Source organism: Asterias rubens, chromosome 1 (assembly GCF_902459465.1).
Source record: "Asterias rubens chromosome 1, eAstRub1.3, whole genome shotgun sequence".
Classification (NCBI taxonomy): domain Eukaryota; kingdom Metazoa; phylum Echinodermata; class Asteroidea; order Forcipulatida; family Asteriidae; genus Asterias; species Asterias rubens.
Window position 1 is genome coordinate 12,225,916 of NC_047062.1, and position 26,980 is coordinate 12,252,895.

The 26,980-nt window shown below is 36.8% G+C and overlaps 1 long non-coding RNA gene across 1 annotated transcript in view; it reads left to right on the forward strand.

The window, feature by feature from the left end:
• The window catches only part of LOC117298190, a 28,045-nt gene extending 1,317 nt beyond the window's left edge, over positions 1-26,728 (forward strand). The window contains exons 2-4 of the long non-coding RNA XR_004519953.1: positions 567-803; positions 2,665-2,829; positions 26,191-26,728. This is a non-coding gene — a long non-coding RNA (uncharacterized LOC117298190). The remainder of the gene's footprint in view (positions 1-566; positions 804-2,664; positions 2,830-26,190) is intronic.
• The last annotated feature ends 252 nt before the right edge of the window (positions 26,729-26,980 follow it).

The window sequence follows — 26,980 nt, forward strand, 5'->3', positions numbered from 1 at the left end:
ATTTAAGGCCTTTTGTGCACAAAATCTGCCAATGAAAAAAAAAAAAAAAAAAAAAAAAGAATTATTGTCCGGAGCCTAGCCATTATCTCAAGTCCATCAGCCACATACAAATAGTTTGGCATAATACATGATTTTTTTGCATCAGGCAAAATTCTTGGTGAATATGTTTTTGAACTTTGAAGCAACATCATCTGTCAAAAAAAAATAAATGTAAAAATCAGGCCATGTAATTTTTTACTTTATTCCTGTTTGCTTTCTCATTGTATTTAACAATCTTTAGGAAACTTTATATTATTAAAAGAAATCCTAAGTTGACCTTTTAATCAGCTCAGTTTTTTTGGGTCCCATCTGTTTGTATCCAGCAGTATTTCATTCACGTTCAATTCAACGTAACATTCCAAACCACGTCACATTCATCTGCCAGTGAAGTGTGCACAGAATCAATGTCATCGTCAGATTTCTTTTTGTTTGCACATGATGCAAAGCTTGGATAACAGTGTTACACCCGATGATAAACATCCGTGCTTTCATCTGAACTCATAGGCCCCTAAACCTTCTGTTTGCAGATTTCCCACACAGCGCTGGGGCCACAGAGAATACCAGTTTTGAAGTTGAGTGACCCAGTGGTGCACTAAAGGTTGCTTTCATCACCGCCGGACCAACACAAGCCCCCAACTTTATTTGTTTATATTTCAAGTGCATTGTCAATATGTGTGGTGGTATACAACAGACGAGACAACTTCATCACTGTGCGCTCAATAGATGCGCTTTCACGCCATTCAGCGACTGCAGAAAGATTGCTCGTAAGTTGATGCATTTTTAATTTCTACATTGTTCACATTTTATTTGATCAATGAGCATAATACCAAGGTTTCATCATTTTGGTCACATTCACCTCCCCGGAGTCATCATTTGGTTTGATATGATTCAGTCTTGATAATTTCACCTTCAAAACGGACTGGGGTTATACCCACTATTCTAAATATTGACTTTTCTAATACCAATTTAGTTGCAGATCTGTTAGAGGTCGGTAAATTGTATCCACTGAATCGCTGGGTGTTACTTTGGGTGGAATTAGGATGGATGTCCCAAAGGTACAACACAATTACCACACTTAGACTATAAAAGGTCCCTGGACAGGTTATGTCCAAACAGTTTTAAAGTTGTTATAAAGGATTGCTAAGAATAAAACATACAGTTGTTTAAAGACACTGGACACTATTGGTAATTGTCAAAGACTGGTCTTCTCACTTGTTGTATCTCAACATATACTCAAAATAACAAACCTGTGAAAATTTGAGCTCAATCTGTCCTTGAAGTTGCAAGATAATAATGAAAGAAAAAAACACCCTTGTCACAGGAAGTTGTGTGCTTTCAGATGCTTGATTTCGAGACCTCAAATTTGAAATCTGAGGTCTCGAAATCAAAATTCAAGGAAAATTACTTCATTCTCGAGAACTACGTCACTTCAGAGGGAGCTGTTTCTCACAATCTTTTTTACTATCAACCCTCTCCCAATCAATCGTCACCAAGTAAGGTTTTATGTTAATAATTATTTTGAGTAATTACCAATAGTTTCCACTGCCTTTAATTTTAGTGTGAAGAAGTTCGAACTAGAACCATTTCTTTATGTGAAATATATTCCCTCTGAAATTAAGTTATACAAATCTGAAAAAAAATGTATGTAAAAATTTAAGAAATGATTTTTTGGGTTGAACAAAGAATTGACTTGAGTGGGATACGAACCAACGACCTCCGAAAACGTGCCGGCGCTCTACCAACTGAGTTTTCTAGCCCTATGTTGGCGGTGTCCCTATTTTGTCAATACCTTTGTTCGGGGGTGCCAGTCAGAAGCCATACAACCGTTAACTGCCGTGTGGCCAGGGATCACACTCAAATTACGATACACCTGGGAAGCAGCAGCCAGGGGATCACCTTAAATATAAACCACAAGGGAAACTGACTGGGTAAATTTTGAAATGATTTTGGGGGTTGAACAAAGAATTGACTATGTGGGATTCGAACCAACGACCTCCGGAAACAAATGCAATCAGCTGATTTTGGTTGTTGAACAAAGAATTGACTAGAGTGGGATTCGAACCATAGACCTCCGGAAACAAATGCAATCAGCTGATTTTGGTTGTTGCAACCAAATTTGTTTTCAAGCTGAAAATTTGTGCGTGGTTGTTCACTATTTTCTCCTGACTCAAACAACAGATCAAGCCCAAATTTTCACAGGTTTGTGTGAAAACTACTGTAACAGGTTTTTTTTAAAGAAAGAAACGTAGGCCTATTATTATCACTCTTGAGGTACTGACAAAATTGTACCACACTGACTCAGATAGGTTTTTAACCCATGGTTGGGTCCAATAAATGATTGCTTAGCACAGGAATTGTTGCTTGTAGGAAATGTTGCTCGTCAGAAACAGGTCTTCCTAGCCAAAATGTCACATAGTTTTTACCAATGACTTATGCCCTGCTAGTTTGTTGCTAAGCAAATAAATTTGCTGGCTCAATATTTTCTTGAAATAAGATTGTGTTGTTGTCAGAAATGAATAGTTTTTCTTCAATCTATACTTTCTTGGAAGCTGTACAAATCAAAGATCAGCTGTTTCAAAAACACAACTTCTTTAAGTTTATACGGTTTGATTTGTTTTCTCCCAGTGAAAGTCCAGCGGTTAGTTGGTTTTGTGTCTCTCTTTCTTCTGCAACTGCAACAAAATTGTGGAGAAGTCTCGCCAGGGAACAGTTTACCAACCAATGGGGATGAGGATGAGGATGGTGGAACATACACCAAACCCAGCTGACATCTCATACTACTAAACTAAGGTAAGTTAAGACTAGTCCGATAACTCGTTTATCTAAGAAAAGTTGGCAGTAACACAATGTGAATATCTCTTTTTAGAGATACTCACATGGTGTTACTGCAAACCTCTGTTAAGCTCGGTTCATACTTCCTGTGAATAGCAATGCAAATGCGAAGCAAATTTTATGTGAACTTGACTTCACAACTATCCTTTCGCAGTGATATTTTGTGGGGTCAACATTCGATTTGCATTTGCTTTCGCAGGAAGTATGAACCAGGCTTTAGTTATACTTTCGCCATGCAAAGTTTAAAATCCTACTCAATTCTGTTATCATAGGGAATCATGCAAGAAATACTGACTGGCCTGATGTTTCGACCCTAGCTAAAACAGAGATAATTTAGGGTGTTTACTAGATGGTTAGATTGACAATAAATATTTTCAGGTTTGCACATCACTCAAAGGGAACGTATACCTTCTGTTTTTGAAACCATTAACTTGATTGTTCTAATCCTATATAAATATTGATATGCAATAATGCTAACCAATGATAACTTCATTTCAAAGGGTGGTAGCATTTTCTTAATATAGATATTGCCGATAATCTGGAACGGTTTAGTTTACTGTCAGTAACGCTTCTTAGTTTCAAATTGGGGGGGGGGGATAAAAGCTGACATCTTTTTACATAACCACATTACTTTAAGGTGTAATTGTTCACAACATACTTTATACTATCGAAAGTTTCTGTACTTCTGACCAAGTTAGTTGTAAATAGCATTAATTTCAGGAGTGGTTACCAAACATTTTGTTTTCCTTTAAAGTCACCTGGAAGTGGTATTTTTTCAAAATAAAACTTTTGTTACTAAAATATGTGTTTTTATGAGTGGAATATGAACAAGCAGTTAAAGGCAGTGGACACTATTGGTAACTACACAAAATAATTATTATCATAAAACCTTTCTTGATTACGAGTAATGGGGTTAGGTTGATAGTATAAAACATTGTGAGAAACAGCTCCCTCTGAAGTGACGTAGTTTTCGAGAAAGAAGTAATTTTCCACAAATTTGATTTCGAGACCTCAGATTTAGAATTTGAGGTCTCGAAATCAAGCATCAGAAAGCACACAACTTCGTGTGACAAGGGTGTTTTTTTCTTTCATTATTATCTCGCAACTTCGACGACCGATTGAGCTCAAATTTTCACAGGTTAGTTATTTTAGGCATATGTTGAGATACACCAAGTGTGAAGACTGGTCTTTGACAATTACCAATAGTGTCCACTGTCTTTAACTAAAGCCCTGTTCGCATTGGACTTAATTTGGGTAAACTAACCGAGCCAATGGGTAACTTACCCATTTTAAGTCCAATGCGAACAGCCCAGGAAGTTTTCCTCCCAGATAACTTACCGACCCAAATGGGTAGTTTAACAAAGCCAAAGGTGCCCAGTTAAATTGACCAGGTTAGTTTAACCAAGCCAAAAAGTCCAATGTGAACGCGATCAGGGTAAAAGCTGTCCGATCTACCTGCAGCCACATGATTGTGTGATGACACATTGTACATCGTGCATTGTGTACACGGACGGAAGCTCGGTTGCACTCAATGCATTCTCGCTGTCATGCACCCCTGTCAAAGGTCACTGCGATAGCGCCCTCTTGTGTTGTTCTTAAGTTAGTCGATGTGTTTATCGATCGTGTCGGTTAGTACCCACGTCAATAATCCAAGTGCGGACGCTGGTAAGTTTCCCCTTTTGGAATCTTAACCACTGTCTCGGTAAAACGTTAGTCCAATGCGAACACGGCTTTAGGTTCTAAAAAAATAGTTTCCATTTTATTTACAAATTTAAAACTAGGCCCGACCCGAGAGGGCGCTGTTCGTGACGTCAATCGAGGCGTGATATTTGAAGAGAAGATGTGTAGTCTGGCCCCGTACACTACGTCTTGATACCTAAACGGTATGATGCCTACGTACAGAACTAATTTTAGGCTCAATCGGTCATCGGAGTCGGGAGAAAATAACGGGAAAACCCACTCTTGTTTCCGCGCATTTTGCCGTGTCATGACATGTGTTTAAAATAAGTCCGTAATTCTCGCTAACGAGAATTTATATTGTTTTAATGTTTCTCAAAAAGTAAAGCATTTCATGGAACAATATTAATTCAAGAGAAGTCTTTCACCATTACCTTCTGTAAACCCTGTAAATTATGTGTAAATCTGTGATTTTTTTTTTCCCCTGTACCGAAAGTGTATAATGGCTTCAAAGATATAGTGGCAAATTTCCCTTGAGATACTTCTGCTTGAAAAGTAAAAAAAACACACAAAAAAAACACAATTTTTTAAAGCAGTGAGAATTAAATACATTCAGATCTATCTTGAAGACCACTGCAACTGAACCTTTCTTTGTTCTGTAAAATTGAAAATCCACACTTATATATATTTGTTGTACAACACTTTCTTTTTATAAGTAATGCTTTTCCAAAATTACGGACCAAACCTAAAAGTTTTCATAGGGTTGGGTCAGGAAAAGTGGTTTTGGATTAAGAGTAGCACCATTTATGTTTCCTCGTTTCAAGTTCAGAGGACAAGTAATTTCCCTGAGCCCTACTCAATCATCATGGGCAATCCTGCAGGCTACTGGAGGCCCCCCCTCCAAACCATGTCTCTGTTTTTCCCTAAAGACAATTAATGTCCAAATCCAAAGATAAATGCTAGTAAGTGCAGGTGTAAAAACTGATCAATTACCAGTCAATTGGGCAGAAGAGTTGTTTCAATTGACTCAGTCCTTGATCATTAAAGTGCTAATACTGACCAAGGGTTTAGTCAATTGAGGACTGCAATGAAGCGTGTCCTGTCAGAGTCCACTCCCCCCTCCCCCCTCTCCCCACGGACATACCAATTGCTCTCCGTTTACTGACTCCTGTTATTTGTATCCACTAGTGTATTTGTTCCTCGTGATATTTATTAATTATTTGATTTCCTTTAATCAGTAACGTACCCAACAATGTACCCAAATTTCCCACCATGGAAACTCAAGTATTTATATATCCGGGCATCTAATGGGTAGGTCTGATACACTGTCAATAAGACAGACATCGGAAGTGATTGAATTGTGCCACGAGCAGCATGGCTTTACAACCCTGCTGCCATTATTACTTTGGAAAACAGCAACAATGTTTTCTACTCTGGATATTTTACTTCCTCAAAAAAAAAAAAAAAAAAGTAAGGAAATCAAAAAGATAGGGATGTAATTTTCTGTGTATCATTGCTTTTAGTGAAATGGAGCGTCGGTGTTAAATTGATTATCGTTTGGTGTCCCTATAGGGCTTGGTAATTGATAGGCAACATGGCTTTATGTAATTTCTGCCGTGTCTCTGGCGTTTGCTTGTGTCAAGTGCTCGGGCCTCGCTCGTCAAATTGGTTTTGATTTTGTTACTCTTAGTGTCTGAGATAAAGACTTGTCAGTTTTGGGTGGCACTACATGAGAGCACCCTAGCTGTCTGACTGTGGGTCGACAGAGGTGTTAAATATTGGGACGATGGAAATTTCAAAGTGTGAATTTTGTTTTTGTTCCTGTTATTTTTTTTCATCGACCGGTAATTTTCCCCAACTATTTGAGACAATCTGCCGAGAATGTAGCGAGAATAAGAAGTTACATTGATACATGTTTCACTTTTCTATGACAGGGAAACTTTCTGCCTTCTTTTTTTGGGGGGGTCAGTATGCCAAGTAAATTTCTGTGCCTCTACATGGTATTATAGTTTCAGAACTTTTGTTTGGTTTCCTTTAGTCCTCATTTTCCTTTGAAAATATTTGGGATTGTGCAATTGCCCCCCTGTATTGTAAAAAAGAAATTAAATGGATGAATTCCAGTATCCTCTATCAATCTTTGTTGGGGGAGGGGGAACAAAGTGTAGCATGGTAGGTGCACCATTGTGTACGCAAGCAACACAAATCAGCCATGCGACTGACTGCAAACAAGTTTTAGGATGTCAAAGTTGATCCAGGCATAAAATGTCTGCTGTAAGCCAGTTTAGAGTTTGTTTGTGCCAATCAACATGCAGTGGTTAAAGGCAGTGGACACTATTGGTAATTACTCAAAATAATTATTAGCATAAAACCCTTACTTAGTGACGAGTAATGGGGAGAGGTTGGTGGTATAAAACATTGTGAGAAACGGCTCCCTCTGAAGTGACATAGTTTTTGAGAGAGAAGTAATTTTCCACGAATTTGATTTCGAGACCTCAGGTTTGAATTTGAGGTATCGAAATCAACCATCTAAACGCACACAACTTCGTGTGACAAGGGTGTGTTTTTCCTTTCATTGTTATCTCGCAACTTCGACGACCAATTGAGCTCAAATTTTCACAGGTTTGTTATTTTATGCTTATGTTGAGATACACCAAGTGAGAAGACTGGTCTTTGACAATTACCAATCGTGGTCAATGTCTATAAAAGCTGTTCACTTTTCATTTCGCTCATACTATGTCCCCTAGTTTGTTGAATTTGTAAGCAGTGCTTAGTGAGATGTTAGTTTCTGCTCCAAAATTCAGTACCACAATCATAAACAATGTGATCAGAACTCAAAACAATCGCAAAACATTCAAGATTCAAGGATTTTCTGCCATGAAAGTGTTTTTTTCATTTTTAAACAAAAATGTGGGCGCGGCAAGAAGAAAAAATAATGGACAGAGAAAAAAAACAACAATTTTTTATAAGAAATTGGTCCTGGTGTTTCTTTGTGTAAAATTTAAGGCAAATCAACCCCTCTGCTCCATTAAGTCACACTGTCCCAATGACTTTGACCCATTTTGAGACATTTAGAACAAATAAATGTAAGACTTCGCAGTATGACAGTCTTGGGAACACTGCTACCTCAAAACCAGAACTGTTTGAATACAAAATGTTTGGGAAATGTCATACTGTTTTCCTATGACTCGAGGAAAATAACTGAATTCTAAGGCAACCTCAGTCAGACACAGATTATACTCAATTGAATTCCGGATTTCAGTGGAATATTTTTGTGAGAAGGCTAGCATTCAGTCACATTACACAGCAAGGGAAGTTATCTACTGTCAATATTTGACTGGTACGCTATATTGTCAGCAGGATAATTGAGAGGTCGAGTCCACAGTTGCAGAGCCACCAGTTGTAGAATTTATCCCCCCCCTTTTTTTTATGGAGCCATTTATTTGTGGGGCTATCACAAGCTCAGAGAGACAACAGATTCAAGATGACCCTTTTTGGGGGATTAACAAAGGTTCTGAATAGATACAGATATCTGTCCATCATACAGAAATTATCAAAAGTGTGAAGCATCAACAATATCAATATTGGTCATTGCTAATAGATGTTTTGAATATAATATCAAGAAAAAAGTGTAGTTTTTTTTTTTTTTTTTTGCAGGTCTGTGTTAGTTGAACCCCCAAATATGCCTTATTGTTTACTTTTCATTGTAAACAAAATGTTTAAACTAGAAACATCCTTATGTTTTACCCATTATACACCTAATGCATCTCAGTACTTTCCCCCGAGTCCTGTGAAAAAAATCTACAGGCATATTACACGGGTGGGATTCGAACCCACAACCTTTGCCAATCTAGAGCAAAGAGCCAGCCTGGTAGCTAGAGCCAGTTTGAATAATAAGTTACATTTTAGAAGTGGGCACCGCAGCGTTTTCAATAGATTTAAATTTTACCCATACATCATTGTGTGTACATCAATGTAGGTATTAGCACGCATACTCAGTACTTTCTGATTTTTAGGCACAACTTTAAAGAAAGATATCGTTACAATAAAAGTCACCTGTGAAAGTTTCATCTGAATACAGTTTCTAAAAAGATTTTTTAAACACATATCACGAATCAATCCATGTTTAGCGAGGTGACAGGGGGTACCAACCGCATCTCTGGCCACTACATTCGTGAACAAACACCAACACCCAGAAGGTGAGAAATGATTCATGAATCATTTCTCAGATTCAAATGTTTTTTTTAATTTTTTTTTTTACTGATTTCTAATTAACAGTGAGGGCATTTCAGACAAAATAATTTTGTAGGACGTTTATTACCATAACTATCTCTTTCATGCTTGAGTTTGGGACTCACACTTAGAAGCTTTGCTTCTAAGTGAGCTCCCCCTGTAGTATCATAATAGTGTATTTATTTCCTCCTGGCTTAACTGTATTATTTGGTAAATGTATACATTATTGCCTACGTTACTGTGGAGACAATAAACAACAAAGTATGACCCTGGCTTTAATAATAATAATAATAACCTTACTTATATAGCGCTTTTTACAAAAGCGATACAAAGCGCTAACGAAATACAATAGCAACCAAACTAATGATAAACTACATGCTTTACAGACAAAACAATGCAATTAACAATGATTCAATCTAGAAAATCTAGCTTTAAATGGAAAGTCACTTTTGAGGGATGTGTTGTGCATTTAACTCTTCACCAAGTACAGACATATTTACAAAATGAGGGCTCATCTGTTAAGTCCATACTTGTGGTTGCTATTATCAGAAGTTTGTGACAGAAAATGTCAACAGTCTACAGTTAAATGTGACAGAGTAACTTTCATTGTGGGATTAATGGAGCTCATGCACAACTAGCTCCAACATGGAGTAGAATTATCACAATGCAGTGCTCTGACACTTACCCCTTTTGTTGTGGTGGTATGGGTTTTTGTTTTGTTTTTCTGCTGTGGACAGAACGAAATTGAGTGCAACTCTGTTTGATGACCCAAAAAAACCTCTGTCATATTAGACTTCCCCAGGGGAGCTGGGAAGAAAAGCGGAATAGAAATCCAAAATAAAAGACTGTTTGTGCAAATCTGAGGACGTGACAAAAAGCAACCACAATATCAGATTCTAAACTATAGTTGACATCATGGATGTTATGCTCCATCATAACAGAAACACAGGCAAGCTGCCAACATGGTGGAAAAGGTTTGAAACCTCATGATTGCCCAACTCTGCAAAAGAAACACACAAAAAAAAAACCACCAGAGAATAAAAAGATGGCTTGAATGGCCCATTGATGCGTAGTTTGAAAAGGAAAGGGCCAGATTGTCACGTTCTAAAAACAGAGTTTTGGTCTTGGGCTGCCAGAGCAAGCAAGGTGCATGAAACGATCAAGTTTCCTGGAGGAGTGAGACAAACAAGGTTTTTTTTCAAAACGGACTTTGTGGGGTGAAAGTTTTGAAGTGAATGTGTTGGATTGTTAGTGGCAGAAACGATACGCTATTGGTAATGTTGTTAATCTCATGCTTGGCCCTAGCTAATTGTCTTTGAATTAAAATGAGGTAAAGAACTAGTTATAGTTAAAACATGGAGGACTAAATAAACAAAAGTATTTCAAGTTCGTTTCAAACAGCTTGGGCAATAATGTTTATTTTGTTGGTTTGTGGGTTTGAACCTTTACATGCCTTCAAGATCCATGATGTATAGGTCCACCATGAAGACATACACCATAATTGCTTCCCTCTACCTAGAAATACTGCCATGGTTCTTTTTAAAGACACTGGACACTATTGGTAATTGTCAAAGACCAGTCTTCCAAATTTGTGTATCTATGCATAAAATAATAACAAACCTGTGAAATTTTGAGCTCAACTGGTCGTCAAAGTTGCGAGATGTGAATGAAATAAAAAACACCCTTGTCACACGAAGTTGTGTGCTTTCAGATGCTTGATTTAGAGACCTCAAATTCTAAATCTGAAGTCTCGAAATCAAATTATTGGAAAATTACTTCTTTCTCAAAAACTACTCCACTTTAGAGGGAGCCGTTTCTCACAATGTTTTATACTACCAACCTCTTCTCATGTCATTACTCGTTACCAAGTAAGGTTTTATGCTAATAATTATTTTGAGTAATTACCAAAAGTGTCCACTGCCTTTAAAAGTAGGATTAATTTTCCCTTATGCCACTCTGTGGGAAAATCATAATGTCATTATAACTGAGAACGTTTTCGCTAATCGCTAACTATGAAAACTCTAGCATTTTCAATTATGTCTCCCCCCTCTACTTTTGAATTGTTGGGTGACATTAAAGCAAGGATCATCAGGGCCCAATTTCATAGAGCTCCTTTAAAGCCATTGGACACTTTCGGTCACTTTCGGTAAACAGAATTGTCGAAAGGCCCACACTTCGTGTATCACAACTTATTTATAAAATAACAAAAAGTAAAGCATTTCATGGAATAATATTTCAAGAGAAGTCTTTCACCATTACCTGTAAGTTATTTGTAAATCTGTGAACTTTTTGTTTGTTTGTTCTGTTCCGAAAGTGTATAATTGCTTTAAACACAACAACATTATTTATACTAATACTATCAAAATAATTGTTAGCATAAACAATTACAAGCAATGGAGAGCAGTTGATAGTATAAAACATTGTGACGAACAGTTCCCTCTGAAGTACTGTAGGTTTTGAGAAAGAAGTAATTTTCAACTAAATTATTTGAGTTTGATTTCGAGACCTTAGAATTAGATTTTTGAGGTCCCGAAATCAAGCATCTGAAAGCACACAACTTTGTGTGAAAAGGGTGTATTCTTTCATAATTATCTCGCAACTTCGACTACCAATTGAGCTCAAATTTTTGTTTGTTAACTTGTGCATATTGTTGAGATACAACAAGTGAGAAGACTGGTCTTTGACAATTATCAAAGGTGTCCAGTGTCTTTACATCCTGATTACTATCTTAAGTTGCCTTCTGGAGGGGGGGGGGGGGCATAGGGCTTATTCTACAGCTGCCCCTCTTTTTTTGAATCTATAAACTCTGCATAACCAAACATCAAGTTCAATAAATAACCTGTAAAACTCAATCAACTTAAGCTAGGCCTAACTCAAGGTATATTTGATGTCTGAAGTCCTTTCTCACTCATTCAATTCAATTCAATTCAATTCAACAGTTCAATTTATTTATTTCATCACAGATTACAAGTAAAAAGTGAAAATTGTTTTCCCTGTGTGCACTAAAAAGATTCAAATTTGGTACTTATAGAAAAACAAAAAACGTTACATTTTAAAAACACAGATGAATTAATTACAATTTTTTTTTAGTATAAGCGATAAATAGGCTAGTTAAAATTTTAAAAAGAGAGAAAAACGTGGTACCATTCGTGGTATTCTTACTTCATAAATACCTGTAAAACTCAATCAACTTAAGATAGGCCTAACTCAAGGTATATTTGGTGTCTGAAGTCCTTTCTCACTCATGGTATTCTTACTTCATTGTCGGTTCTTGTATTGAATCATTTTATTGTTTTGTGTTATGTTGAGGAGACTTGAGGGTGGGTATGTGTGAGTAAGAAGTCTTGTCAGTTATTAGTGATATTAACATTGAACACCATCAGACACTGTGGACACTGCGGACACTCAAGACACTCAGCAGACACACATACTGCAGAGACACTTTCAAGTAGCTACAACTGCCACCTCCTACTATCAAGGCAGCTCCTTTAACAAATCTTTCAACGTCTGATTTTCATTCTATTTGTAATGGATTTTTCCAGTAAAGGAATTTTTGTCCCATAGATCTCAGCAATTAGAAAGCATTGTTCCTGGGCAGAATGGCTCTTAACGGGACAAAGGACGGTCTTTTCCTCATTGATTAACCTAACCCTTTTAAGCTGTAAAAACCACAGACAACAGTATAGTAGCCTTGACTTTCCTCTGCCATAATGAGAGCGTCTTAAGTGCTTCAGAAATGCCAGGGAAACTGGTTTATTATGAAATAACCCTCTTCACTTTGGAGTGTGGTCGTTCTAACCCTCTCTGTCAGTCTAAATCCTTAATCATTTGTGTGGAAATGTTCTTATTGCACTTAGAAGAATTTTATGTATTATTACCCATGTTTCCCATTCAGGAATTAATGACTAAATAGAATTAATCAAAGCCATTGTAGAGGACTATAATTGGGCTTTTAGTGAGTGGTTTTGGGCAGCACCGCTCAGTGGTCTAAGTGTTGTATTGTTTCATAATTACCTTTCATGCAACACACTTGAAAATAGCAAGCTTGATATTGTTCAGCAATGATTTTCCAGTCCCCACCTCTATTCTCTTCATAACTGCATTTGGCTGAATTTAAAGGAGAAATTACCATTAAAGTATAAATTGGTCAATTAATAGAATCGTTAAAAATATTGGGACTCTGTTTTCATGGTGAAATGAAGCGGAGTTTGCGTTAAGTGTTTTGACAAAAATGTTTTTGCTGTTCAAGACTTAAAGGAGTTGCGCAGAAATGAAAAAAACACAATAACTCTACTTTGGCTATACTTAAAAAATATGACAAAATTGTTTTAAATGAACCAGTACTCATTTCTACACATTATCATTTTATATTAATTTTTGTTGTTAAGAATTCATTTTTGTCCCTTTAAAATTTTAAGCTTAAAAAAAGATAGCTCAAACAGTTTTGCAAAAAAGTTTTAAAAATTACACTTTATCAGAGGTGCCTGTATAAATACCGCCCTAAGTTTTAGAAAACTGGCGGGAAAAAAATGCCTTATGTTGACCCCATTTGTTCTCCGCCCCACACTTGGTATGTAATTCTTACTCACAGGTACTAATACATGCTTAAATTTAACATCATGAACACTTTTATTTTGTAAAGTAATGTTTTAATTTAGTATACATTTTTCGAGCAATGTGTGAAGTTTGGTTCTGAGGAGTTCAAAGAGATCTCCTCAATTATTAAAGCAGATCAGTTTATAGCTCTCTTAGTCAAAAGGGGAACATTGCTTTGGATTGGGTGCTTTGGTGTTTTGAAGTAAATGTTGCTGGAAAGATGTTCTAGAAGTAAAACAATTTTTGTAATATTTTTGCTGGAAAGATGTTTCAGAAGTAGAAAGTAATGTTATGTGTGTTTGGTGTAGTTTTATGACAGAACACATTATTATTTTGTTATAATTTGTTGGGTCAATCAATACTCACCCTTTACAAAATCACTGTATTTTGTGTTTCAACTCTTAAAAATTCATCAACAGCAGATTTTTGCAAAATTTGTGTCCTTTTAAAATGAAGGATTTGTACAGAAGTCAACACTCAATGATCTCTCAACTACTAATGTTATAAGATGTGATCAACTCTGTTTTATCCCTTGAAAAGCACATGTTAAAAATACCTTGTGAAATTACATATCATTTCTAATGTTTTCTGTAAATGAAATAATTCCAATAACAATTCAGCATACATTGGAATATTTCATTTAATGTCAACTGGAACCGTCCCTATTTCATAACAAATTGGATTTCCAAAGAATACAAAGGTAAACAAAAAATAAATAAATAAAAAAACACCTAAAACCCAATGATTAATCTGTGTGTGCTGATATGTCGATTTGTCGATTTGCATGCAACGAAATATTCAGTTGCTGCTAATATTTCCCTTTTGTTTGAAACCGTAAAGATTGTTGGCTATAGTTCTGTAAAGGTACAGAACTGATGGGTTTTGAGAATCCTTGATCAGAATGATGCTTCAATTCCCTGCCTTTCCCCCTCCCAGTCAATGATGTTACTTATTGAAACCGCTCATTCAAATTTAATAGTTTATGGGTCAATTTTTTTTTCCCTTGGCGATAGAGTGATGGAAGGGGGATGGGGCACAAGCAGCAATGTAATGTTTTACATGCGTTGCCTCATGTCTGGATATTTAATGGGTTTGAACACAGGTTTTGCAAAAGCTTAGGTTTATGACTGTATCAACCAACCGAGGCTAATGGCTAGGTGTTTTCCCCCCCTGAGTTTGGATAGGAAGGACACTGGACAGACAAATTTACTTCAAGTTTAAATTTACATAAGCACTTTAAGTTGATGTTCATGTTCAGAAAAGGAGTGAGTGGCTTTGTAGTAACATGGCTGACATGATTTTAACTGTAGCACATTGAGGAGTACACTAGTTTCGATGTTTTAAAAAAATGACAATATATTCAAAAGAAGAGAGAGACGTTATCCACCCAGGGGTAGATGGGTACCTCCCAGGGGTAGATGGGTACCTGTGAGGGCAGAGATGGTTTTTGTGGTTGGTTTAAAGGGTCTATGTACTTTTTGTAGAACGAAAAACACAATGTCTACAATGTCTACAGATTTACACTAAACACAGTTTGAAGATAATGATAGTATAATTTAAAGCTTCCCTGAAAATATTAGTTGCTGTGGAGCTGTAGTTTTTGAGAAATGAGTAAAACAATGTCATGAAAATAATTTTCGTCTACACATTTCAATTTCTCTTTGAAACTGTCTTGACCTATCCACCCATCTAGAGATATTGAATGGCTTCATAATATAAGTCATACACTGAAGAACAAAGTAATGCCACGGATGCCTCAAAGCAATGCCTCGAATGAAACAGATATCTTAGATCAAAATATTTTAATGCCTTGAAGTAATGCCTCAAATGAAACAGATATCTTAGATCAAAATATTTTAATACCTCAAAGTAATGCCTCAAATAAACCAAATATTAAGATCAAAATATTTTAATACCTCAAAGTAATGCCTCAAATACAAAGCAATGCCTCAAATGAACCAGATATCTTAGATCAAAATATTTTAATGCCTTAAAGTAATGCCTCAAATACAAAGTAATGCCTCAAATGAACCAAATATTAAGATCAAAATATTTTAATACCTCAAAGTAATGCCTCAAATACAAAGCAATGCCTCAAATGAACCAGATATCTTAGATCAAAATATTTTAATGCCTTAAAGTAATGCCTCAAATACAAAGTAATGCCTCAAATGAACCAAATATTAAGATCAAAATATTTTAATACCTCAAAGTAATGCCTCAAATACAAAGCAATGCCTCAAATGAACCAGATATCTTAGATCAAAATATTTTAATGCCTTAAAGTAATGCCTCAAATACAAAGTAATGCCTCAAATGAACCAAATATTAAGATCAAAATATTTTAATACCTCAAAGTAATGCCTCAAATACAAAGCAATGCCTCAAATGAACCAGATATCTTAGATCAAAATATTTTAATGCCTTAAAGTAATGCCTCAAATACAAAGCAATGCCTCAAATGAACCAAATATTAAGATCAAAATATTTTAATTCCTCAAAGTAATGCCTCAAATACAAAGCAATGCCTCAAATGAACCAGTTATTTTAGATCAAAATATTGATCTATTTTATTGCCTCAAAGTAATGCCTCAAATACAAAGTAATGCCTCAAATGAACCAGTTATCTTTTAGATCAAAGGTCTCCAACATCAGTAGTTTCCAACGGCTTTTCCTGGCTTACACAAACAACTTTTACTTTGTAGTTTCATCAGGAATGATACTGACAATCTTGGCCAGCTTGGTTATTTGTCTTCTTCTTTTTCATTGGCTGTTAATAGATACATATTTTCTGTTATTTTGTTTGACCCACTCACCTACCACAACTTTAAGGAAAAAAAGAAAAAGAAAAAAGCCACAGCCTAAGTTGAATTTGTGGTAAGGGCTATACAAAACTGCTTATCTGGTAGACTTATCAAAGCATTGTTCCACATGATAACAGCATTACACCTGTGGATTTATCATGAGCAACTACTGTGCAGCCAGGACCTGATAAGTCCACAGTGTTTGCCTGCTGCCTTGAAATTGTCAAAACTGATCACCATGCAGCGTGACCTTAGTTTAAGGTCACAGCTTCTAATGATAAGCCTCTAAAGAAATGTTTATTTAAGAGATTAGATGCAAGTCAAATAAGATTACATAATAATTGCCCAATGAACTCTTCTGGGGTCAGGCTCAAGTTGTCTTGTTTAAACTTTGAAGGTAGCGTGCTTAAAGGCACTGGACACCTTTGGTAACTGTCAAAGACCAGTGTTTTAAATTTAGTGTATGCTCCATGGTGTATGTATCCCAACATTATATGCATAAAATAACAAATCTGTGAACATTTTTTGCTCAATTGGTCATCGCAGTTGCAAGAGGATGATGAAAGAAAAAACACCCTTGTTGCAAAAAAGTGTGTGCTTTTAGATGCCTTAAAAAGTCTTCAAGCCTGCAGATTATCCGAGTGAGAAATTACAGGGGGAACCGTGGTTCACAATGTTTATATGTTACTATTAACAGCTCTCCAATGCTTATTACCAAGTAAGTTTTTATGCTAACAACGGTTTTGAGTAGTCTTCCTGTGCATAGTTCTTTACAATGTGGAGTCTCTGTTGAAAACTCATTTTGTTTAAAGCTGTTCTTTTGTAACCTGCTTATTTGTCATTGTATCTTTCTCTCATTGTTTATTTTATTTTTCTCTTTATGCGTTAAGAGGGTTTTAGCATTAGGCGCTTTACAAATGCCTTATTATTATTACGATTAGTTACCAATGGTGTCCAGTGCCTTTAAAGCAATCAGTGTTGGACTAAGCCATTGCTTGATTGGTAGGTCAGTGTTTGCCCATACCTGGAGGGTTGTACTTGCATTGGCTCATGGGTTTTGGTTCACTGTGGTAGCCACTTCACTTGCTTGGCAAATTGCTGGACTTTTTATCAACTTTGCTGAGTCAATATTGACGGTAGTCCAAAAGGGCCAGCCTCTAGTTTGCTTAGATATGGAACAAGTTGTGAATTGTCAACTTGTGATTTGCTTTGTGGTGTAAAAATTCCTTTCTCATCAGCAAAGCATGGTTTTGACAACCTTTATAATAGTGGCTTCTCATATAGCGGTCATATCCGTCACTCAGTGACGCTCAAGGCGCTTCAACATCCAGTATTTTCCTGCATGGTATTGTGGAGCTATGTTTTTGAAGTTTAACATAAAATGTAATGGTTAATGATTAAGGTACTGTGGGGCAATATGCAGCTCATCAAACCAGGAACACTGGGATAAATCCCTTCTCTTTTTGATAAGTGCACTGGCCGTTCTTTATGTACATTACACAACACACGGGACCACTGGTTTCCTGGCCCTATCCGAAAGACGCTGCAATAAGTGTCACAAGAACTTATTTGACAGATGAGGCTTTTCTGACCACACGGCTGCACTTTGGCACTCCCTATCTATCTTTTTCGTTCCCACAATCTATCCCAGATATCGAGGACTGTAAATAGTTATCTTGCTTCTCTTTTAAAACTGTCTTTATGTTCCTTGAAGCCCTCACCCTGAGTGGCCGTTTGGCCTTGTGTATGCTGATTTGTTCATAAAAACTTATATTTTTATATTTGTTTTTCCTCTTTTTTAACTGTTAGGGGAACCTTTTTAACCTCTTTTTTCCCCCTTGTTTAAATTAAATTTTTGGTTGGTTTCTTTCTTATTTGCCTGGTTGGAGGTGGGGGGATATTTTGCATTTGTACTTATTCTGCGTCATTGCTTTTTTTTCTGTTGTTGTCGTATGTTCTTTTAAAATGTCTATATACATTTATTGTAAATAATTATAGATTTTTAATATAGGACCAGGGATATTGGAATTGAAGGCCTTCGGGTTAAAGTTTTTTGGTAAACTTTTTTAATTCCAGGCATATATGCCTGGCTTTTGTTTTGTTTTGATTATGTTTGTATTTTGTATGTGTTTTTATACCGAATAAATAATAATAATAATAAAAACGAAAAAAATTTGTTTGTAAAAAAAAAAAAAAAAAAAGAAGAAGAAGAGTTTGATGTAGGGTAGGGCCTATATTTCCATACCTCACTGGATGGTTTTCCCCACTGCAAAGTTTGTTTTCTGTCTTTAAGCACCGAGCACACAACTTAAGGAGTATTTCAATTTCTTCTTTTGTAACGGAGAGTTTGAATGTGATCCCTGCACTTGATTGATTGTTGTTAAAGGAAGTAAAACAACTAGCTGTTCCTTTATACTCATAACAATAATCAAATCAATTTGTTTTACCCCACGTTGTACGCTATCACTTCACTTTTTCATTGGACGTCTCGCCCTCTCCTTTTCGACATTCATCGCAATCATTTATTGATAGAGCGTGAGGTGAAAAATGACATCCAAAATTCTAGTTAAAGTTGACAACCCACGTACACACACCGTAGACAATTAAATCAATGCTATGAGCGATTTTATTGTGGAGGGAGCAAGTGGCGCTATTGGCACTGTGCAAACTTGGCCGTGGTAATTTCCTCGGTAAACTAACGCACAAGATGAGGCATGTTTGTAGGCACTTGTGTACTCGCACCCAAGTGCTGCATTATCCACAGCAGAGAACACAAGAATAAATAACAAGTTGTTATGGGTGGAGAAATTTGTTGATAAATTCCTGTGTTGAATTTTTTCCCCTGATGATCTTAAAGTTTTGGAATACTCATGTGGCGTGTCATGGACGAGCAGTCTAGCTCATTGGACCCAAGTTCTAGTGTTGACAGCAGCAGAGTGTGGGTTTGAATCCTGGTCATGACTGTGCATTTGAGCATAGAGCAAGAAGGCGCTTGACAGTTGATTTGGGTTGAATCAGGGCCCAATTCAGTTAGTAGCCTTCGCTGTCTAGCCTTGCAATGTTAGACGATATCTCATAATATGCATCAAACTATGAAGGCAACTGCCTGCATGCCCCATGGTCATTGACTTGGCGCCCTTGTATACCTACCCACCCAAGGACATACTGGAAACAGTAGTGGCTTTGCCAACCGTGGGGCATTACAACCGAAAAACAAAACAAAGCTCAATGTTCATGCAACGTTGTACGTGCAACACAATTTTGTTTCCTTCACTACGTGCGTGCGATAATAAACGACATGCATACAGTCTATAGCTTTTGTTTTGCTTTTTTTACCAGCACACATATGGGACCAGATAGAAACGCATAATTTGATTGTCGGTGCACTTAACAAATTTCCCAAGTTGTAAATTTTGCACGGCTTCCGCGTTGTTGGGACAAGCATCAACGCTAATAACCCCTTCATGACAAAGACTTGATGGAGGTAATTTCATTTCCGACGCTCCTTCACCATTAATCAATAGTCTGTTACAATTGCTTTTTTAGTCATGGGCGTGATGATTCGATTAAGACATAGATGCTTTTTGTTCCCCTTCGCCTTTATATATTATTGCATTGTTTTCTTGGGGTATAGAAAAAACCCAAAAAACTCTGTTTAACCAGTGTTTTTTTATTTTAAAAGCATTTGTTCAAAGCGTTGTTCATATTGGCTGAAAGAGAGTTTTACTCTGCCCATATTTGAATACATGGTCATATTTGAAAGATGAGGGCATTGTATTTGAAACTTAGTAAACCTTACACGTTTGAAACCTCCAGTGCAATCTCTGATAGTTAAGGGGTAGGTTTGTTTCATAGAGTTATATATAAGAAGTAGAGGGCGCACTGGCCTATATACATGACCTGGCATGCGCGCAGGCGGCAATTTTCTAAGTTGATAAAACAGGCATTGCTTAGTGAGTATTAGTGCAGCCATTTTGTAAGTAAAAAAAAACCCAGCATCACGTAGCGTGTAATAAACACAAACTCCAACGAGTGTTTCATATTCAACACGGGTACAGAATGGCGCGCGCCTGTCTCCTTGTGGTCCCATCGCGTTTGCTAAGAAGCATCACCAGTGCGCCCTTTAGTTCTTATACATAACTCTATGGTTTGTTTACAGTTTTGACTTCATTTTCCCCCATAAAGCTTGACTTACTGGTTATAGGTTTCTTAACCGCCTTTCAACTCTGTGGACAGAGGTTCTATTCATACTTTGAACTGCTAGCCTTGCATAAGATGATTAGGCTTTCAGTCAATGACAGCATGGGTTTTCTGTATTAGGTGTTTTCCCTCAAACATCTAAAGCTTAGATTTCTTTAACATGTATCTTCAGGCCTACATCATATTCGGCAAGATACTTTTGAGGATTCCTTGGTTTTATTACCAACTAGATACATAATTTTCAGACCCTCGCCAGTCACTTTCATTGCATCTGGGGTAGCCTGATCATCTGACGTCACACTTTGAGGCCTGTGAATAACGCCAGAGACCTGCCTCGAGACTGGCGTGTATATTCACCTTTGACCTACCCTCATTTCACATAGAGATACCTAGTCAAATTCTATTGCGGGCGTGACAGCAGTGACTGTTTGGGCATCTTTGTCCCTGCACCTTTATCATTGATATCATTGTATCTAAAGAAATCACTGGATCTAGTGGCAGGGACCTGTATTTATCTGTGCGGATAAAGACAGGGACCTAGTGTACATGTACATTTGGGCTGGATTTCACAAAGAGGGGAAGGTACACGTTTTGTAATTACTCAAAACAAATATTAACTTAAAAACTGAAATGGTAACGAGCATTGGAGAGCTATTGATAATATAAAATATTGTGAAAAACGACTTCCTCTGAAGTAACGTAGTATTTGAGAAAGAGGTAATTTCTCACTCAAATAATAAAATACTTCTAGCTAGAAGTCTTTCATTCCTATCTGAAAGCACACCAATTTGTCCAACAAGGGTGTTTTTTCTTTCATCATTTTCTCGCAACTTTGATGACCGATTGAGCCCAAATTTCCACAGGCTTGTTATTTTATGCTTATGATGGGATACACCAAGTGAGAAGACTGGTCTTTGACAAGTACCAAATGTATACAGTGCCTTTAAGACTAGTCTTATCTTGAGTTAGGACAAGGTACTCGTCCTAATTTAGGACTAGTAGTATCTCTTGGGTCCTAACTTAGGACTAGTCCTAACTGGTGGAATCGACCTCTGGAACTCCTACCACTTAATCTTAGATCATGTCTTCCACCACAAAATTCAAATCTCTTCCCAAACTTATGTTATGTCACAGGTTTTCAAGGACATATTTTGTTGTGTCTGTTTTCTTTCAGTTTGTTTTTTGGTTTTACTGCACCTTGAAGAACACCCAGCAGGGTCTATGTGCTCATTAACAAGTCTTCATTATTATTATGTTGGAACTTGCAATGAAATCAAGCCAACAAGAAAGCAAACCAACATATCATGAGGGAAACTATTGATAAACCCCTGAGTCGGAAAAGTGTCCGCCTGTCCAGATGTTTGTCGACAAAGTACAACCCTTCTGATCACATGCCAATAATATTGATAGGCCAAATATTAGGGTAGTGTTAATACTGGTTAGTGCAGCAGACGAAGGGCTGGAATCCTCACACAGACGATTGGTATTGCAAGACATTGTTGATCTTGTCAATAACATGTCTCATTTTTGGCGTTAGGTTGTTTGCACAAACAATAATATACACTGTAATTAGGCTCATATCATTTTATGACTGGGCTGGAGGAAAAATGAAACATTAATAGGCTATTAAATATGATCAGAAATTTCTTTTGAAACATGGGATAATGTGCTTTTTGTACAGAACATATCTACAATTTTAGGGGTTACAGTCTTTGTTGGCTTCAGTGGTCTCTTTCCCCTGCCTTACACCCCTGTGGATCCGAGTTCGAATCCTGCTTCAGACCTGAGGCTTGCTTGATTCAGTTTTTCAGTTCCTACCTGAGTGTTGGATTTTTTTCAGTTGGCAATTCCCCCAACACCAGTCTGATATCTCTAAGTTCAACATTTTCTCTTCAGAAGTAATAATATAAATAATTATATAGGGCTTTATACACCATGTGTCAAAGCGCTTCCAACATTATCACCCTGATCACTGGGCCATTTCATTCCTTAAACCATCTCAGCTTCTTGGGGATTAACAGCCTGTGCTACCAAATATGTAGTGCACTTAGCTAAACCTACTACAAGAACCATCTCTGCCCTCACAGGTACCCATTCACCCCTGGGTGGAGAGAAGCAATTATAGCAAACGACCGGGATTCAAACCCTCACTCTGCTGAACAGAAACACCAGAGCTCGAGTTCGGTGCTCTTATCCGCTCGGCCACGACACCCCCATAAATAAAGAAGTGTCTTCTTTCAGAGAGTTTCTTGTTTGTATTTTCAGTTTATGTTAAGGGTGTGGTCCTTGGCTACTTACCACTAGACCACCGAGCTAGCCTGATGGCTAGAGGCAGTTCAAATCCTGCTATAACAATGCAAAGGTTGTGTGTTCGAGTCCCACCCAAGTGATTTGCCTGTGGATTTTTTTTTAAACTCGGGAAAGTACTGAGTATACACTGCTTAATGCACATTGGTGTAAAAGGGTAAACATAAGAATAAGGAAATGGATAATGAATAGATAGGGGAAGTTTTCAACCACAGGGACAAATAACCAAACATAATTTCAGTCAGCCATTAACAAAGTAAGAATAATAGGGGGAAAACCCCATAAACAATAAACAGTACAACTCAAACAGAAATTACAAGAGTATTTCTTCATAGAAGTTAAAAACTGTCTGCAGAGTTACGGAGTAGAGTGGAATGGAATTTACAGTGGTTATTTTAAAAACATTAATCAAAATAAATCTGATTTATAAACATTTACAAAAAATCCTTAGAAATCCTCTTTTGACCCCTCTTCTTCTTCATTTTGTTTCCACCAAAATGTGACAAATTTTGCTGAGAATTTTTCAAGTTACTTGTGATGTGGTGAGTTTACACCAGCGATTGGAAACCTATTCACTTGACCAAAACACCAATGATGCACTTCTTCCTTTAATGGGTGTACACAAATGCAATAGTTCACTTGAAACTGCATATCGATGAGAAACAAATTGTTACAGCTTCAGCGAAGAAAATTCTTACTGTTATTAAATTTTATTTTTTAATTTCAAAAATGTATTTTATCACAAGCATAGGTTGCCGCTGAGTGCAGTCATGATTTTGTTTTTATATGTTACTACTTTTGGGAGGAAGAAAACAAAATCCAGGGGAAGATTGAAAAGCCTAAATCAAAAAAATTGCAACAATAACAATATCAAAATTGCAAAACACCAATGATGCACTTCTTCCTTTAATGGGTGTACACAAATGCAATAGTTCACTTGAAACTGCATATCGATGAGAAACAAATTGTTACAGCTTCAGCGAAGAAAATTCTTACTGTTATTAAATTTTATTTTATAATTTCAAAAATGTATTTGATCACAAGCATAGGCTGCCGCTGAGTGCAGTCATGATTTTCTTTTTATATGTTACTACTTACGGGAGGAAAAAAAAAAAATCCAGGGGAAGATTGAAAAGCCTAAATCAAAAAAATTGCAACAATAACAATATCTTAAAAGCTGCCGTTGTGCCAAAACAAGTTAAATTTTTCCGAGGGAGAAGCCTCTCTTTTTTGGTGCCATTGTCTGACGATGCCGCTTCTATTGTCTGGTCAGAATACCTCTAAGTGCCATGCCCATTCCGACCAATCAAAGGCCAATCTACTCATTTTGTCAGAAGCAATTTAATTAGTAACATTCAGAAAAGCTGCAAAGAAAATAACCGTAAGAGGTATGGCCCTAGGCTATTTAATTTCATGCTGTAATTCTGCATTTACTTCAAGCATCTTCAGGATAAGCCCCACTCAACTAATTCAATTGAAGTCATTTCCTATCGTCACCTCATGCTTTGGCCTTGTGCGATATATTTACTTCTCACTGTCGGGGAAAAAATCTTTATTTGATTTCCGAAGTCTTTCTGCGACCCGAAAAAGTTGCATTCAGAAAATACTTTTTTTATAGATCATAATTTTTGTAAAAAAAGGAGGCTCTTCTAAAGTGCTGTCCGACAACAGGAATCTGAAACAAACAATCATGTATTGCTATTTCAGGGGTTGCAAATCAGTCTAAAAGAAGAAAAGGGAGTAGAATAAAAGAGCACAGATAAATCCAAGAGGGTCAGAAAATTTCCCTACTCTCTTGATGTAAAAGAGTGAAAATTTCACTCTCTTGTCCGAGTGGTGTCATTTTTGCTCTTTTGAGAGTGAAAGTCAATCTGTGTCACTCTATTTGGGTGAAATTGAAACCAACTTCACTCTTAATTGAGTTGAAAGTACCCCTCTTTCACTATATAAAGAGTTGTCTACCATATGGCTCTTTGCCAGAGCGGTATGGTGGATAAAACAATTGTTTTTTCACTCTTTTACATTAAGAGAGTACCCCCAGTGTTCCCCCCCCCCCCTTTTTGAAAGTCTCTCTCATTTCGTTTACATAAAGGGACCATTGCTTTTCAATACATTAATGGAAAACAAAATGATCTTGAAACAGACAACGGTGCAAAATAAACAAATTTGTACAAAAAATCCTTTAAATGTGGTAAGGTTGCCCTTTAAATTATTCCGTAATTGTTCGTTTAGATGTCACCTCCACCTTATATGACACTCATTTTTACCAAGCCACATTTTGACCACAAATTACTGCTATAGTGAAGGCAGAACCATATGTGACCTGATTTGTAAAAAGCAATCGTAATCATAACAAAAGGCATGTGGAAATTGACAATAAAATTCACTTGTAACTCTGTCTCTGACATATTTCTTCCTTCAAAAGTGTAATTGTTTCCCCCTTTCTGATTTAAAAGAAAAACATGAGAAGAGAGTAAAACATAGCGAACCATATGCCATTTCTAAAGAAACAGCTCATCATCATAAATTAATAGAGATATTGTACAAGATTGGGTATGATAAGAAAACCTGACTTGATATCTTGTTTGCTCTGAGATCGATTATACTGGGATGGTTTGGGAGTTTCCAGCCATCCCAGGAAAATATTGACCGACAAGAACATCAGAAAAGCACATGCGGGCACAAACTCTATATTAAAATAAGTGATTATGTTACTACAGTCTACAATGGTTGCCGAATCTCCCACTTTGGTGTGAGACCAAACACTCTCTGGTAAAGCATTCAACACTACGAACAAACAAAATAGCCGAGATGATTGGAAAACATCCATTTGGACGACAATCCTTTGGAAGACAGACCCCAAGAGTGTGTGCTCAATGGGTTTTATACTTTAAAAAGTATTCAACTATACATGGGCGATTAAGTATACAATAATCATTGAATTAAATAAAATTTAGTACATCACAATACTGATAGTTATGCCTCTTGCCTCTAATGTGTAAAGTTCTTCCCCAAAATAACGGCAAATTTTAAGAAAAATACCCAAGTTTTGATTTAACTTTTAGTTTAACAATTGAAAGGTAACCAAAATAAATTCTCATCAATCAGATCATTTATTTCCAAACATTTAAACGAGATTGGAACCAACTGTCCTTATGGAAAAGTAATATTTTAGATATAAAATAGAAGGATTGCTTCTCTCCACCCAGGGGTTAAATGGGTACCTGTGAGGGCAGAGATGGTTCTTATGATTAATTTAACGCATATTAATGTTGCACAGGCTGCATACTCCCCACCAGGGAGCTGAGATGTTTTAGGAGTGATTTAAGGCCCAGTGACCAGGGGTAATAATGTGAAGCGCTTTGGGACTCCCTTCGGGCGTGAAAAGTGCTATATAAAAACGGGTTGTTATTATTATTATTATGTTCTATTTGATAGGGCCATAATTTTTAAACTGTTTAGTTAAAATTACTCACTTTTGTATTACTTTTTGTGTGTTTATCAGCCAGAAGGCCAGAGATGGCATCAGTTGTAAAGGAGGAATGCGTTTCCATGGATTCTGCTCTAAAAGACAACACAGTAGACGATGCTTCCTTCTGTACGTCTTTAAATGACAAATCTGAAGGTAACTAAGCTATGAATAATTGTGGCCGTGTTCGATAACAACGGTTGTTGGTTTAAACCAGGGAGGGTGGCAATTAGATTACGGCCCCTGAATCCAACAGCCAAGGTGTTTTACTACTCAGGGTCTGGTAAAACAGGAAATCTTTACTCGGCAGTCAATTTAAGAATCAAGCATAAGAACTCTTTGTCTCCCATTAATGAAAATGAGAGATAATGAAGGTAACCTTAGCCATAAGGAAAAATGAACAGAAGAGAAACAAAACAGGGATTCTACAAACCTGTATCCTCAGAGAAAATCCTAAACTACTACCATTTTTAAAGGTACTGGACACTGTCGGTAATCACTCAATTGTTAGCAGTTTATTTGGTAATGAGCAATAAAGAGCTGTTGATAGTATAAAACCTTTGAGAAATGGCTCCCTCTGAAGTTACATAGTTTTTGAAAAAGAATTAATTTCTCACTCAAATTCTAAAAGACCTCAGTCCTGAAGACTTTCATTGGCATCTGTAAGCACACAAATGTGCAACAAGCAGACAAGGGTGTTTTTTCTTTTATTATTTTCTTGCAATTTTGATGACCAATTGAGTCTAACTTTTCACAGATTTGTGATTTAATGCATATGTTGGGATACACCAAGTGAGAATACTGGTCTTTGACAGTTATCAAAGAT